The sequence below is a fragment of the Myotis davidii genome, unplaced genomic scaffold (genome assembly GCF_000327345.1).
Source record: "Myotis davidii unplaced genomic scaffold, ASM32734v1 scaffold363, whole genome shotgun sequence".
In the NCBI taxonomy this organism is placed as follows: domain Eukaryota; kingdom Metazoa; phylum Chordata; class Mammalia; order Chiroptera; family Vespertilionidae; genus Myotis; species Myotis davidii.
This window is the reverse complement of record NW_006294069.1, coordinates 83,520-84,771: the sequence shown is the minus strand read 5'-3', so window position 1 is coordinate 84,771 and position 1,252 is coordinate 83,520.

The window sequence follows — 1,252 nt, the reverse complement described above, 5'->3', positions numbered from 1 at the left end:
TCTGTAAGCTTCCATTGCCTTCCTTATCTGTAAAATGGGGGTTAATAAAATCTACCCTGAGGGAGCTATTGTAAAACAAACCAACACCTTACTCAGTACCTGCCTTGCTGTAGGGGCAGATATTTTTGAAACACATTAACATTCTGGTTTGTCAAGCAGTCTTTTGTGAGTTGGTCTTGCAACCATGGGTAGCAATGAAGTCAAGGTGAGAATTCCATTGAATTCTAAAGATCCAGATTCTAAGATGCTGGCCCTTGGAAATACCCTGAGAGAAGCTTGGAGGGGCAGGAGGTGGTCTTTGGCAGTCGGTGAGCACAGAGAAGTATGTGAGAAGGAGAACTAAAGGCCTGAGAGAAGACCCCAGTAGATCAACCAATCCGAAGGCAAGGAGGCCTAGGTACTCAGGAAGGATAGGGAAACCACAGGCTGGACCAGCCCAGCCTCACCAACCATCTGCACATTCATAACTCCGGGGTAGCTTTGTAAACAGATTCCTGGGACCATCCTTGAAAATTCTCATTGAGTAGATCTGGGTTGAGGTCTATGAAATTGTGTTTTTCAAACATTCTTCACTATAGAATAATATTATAAGTAAGATATATAATATATATAAGTATATCATATATATATCTACACTAATAAAAGAGAAAAATGGTAATTGGCGTATGACGCTACCCTTTTCATTGGCTAATCAGGGCTATATGCAAATTAATTGCCAACTAAGATTGGCAGTTAACTGCCAACTAAGATTGGCAGTTAACTATATGTAGGCACAATGCAGGGAGGCAAAAGGGAAAGCAGGAAGAAGCCCCCTGCCACTGACAGTGATCAGAAACCCAGTGGGGAGCTAAGAGCTAAGGGCAAAGGCGGCCCTTCATGATCGGAGAATCACCCTGGCCAGTGATAGCAAGAAGTAGGGGTGAGCCAGCGATGGGAGCTGGGCACGGTCGAAGCTGGCAGTCCCAGGAGCTAGGGGTCCCTTGCCTGGGCCTAAAGCGAAGCCCATGATCGCGGGGCCACTGCCACTGCAGGTCCCCGCTGCCCGGGCCAGATGCCTAGGCCAGAGGCGTTAGGCCTGGGCAGGGGAGGAGCTGGCAACCTCAGGGAGCTGGGGGTCCCCTGCCCAGGCCTGATGCCTGGGCCAGAGGCATCAGGCCTGGGGGGGAGGAGTAGCCGGGGATTGGGGGGATATGATGGTCCCCTTGCCCAGGCCTGACGCCTGGGTCAGAGGCGTCAGGCTTGGGCGGGGTGG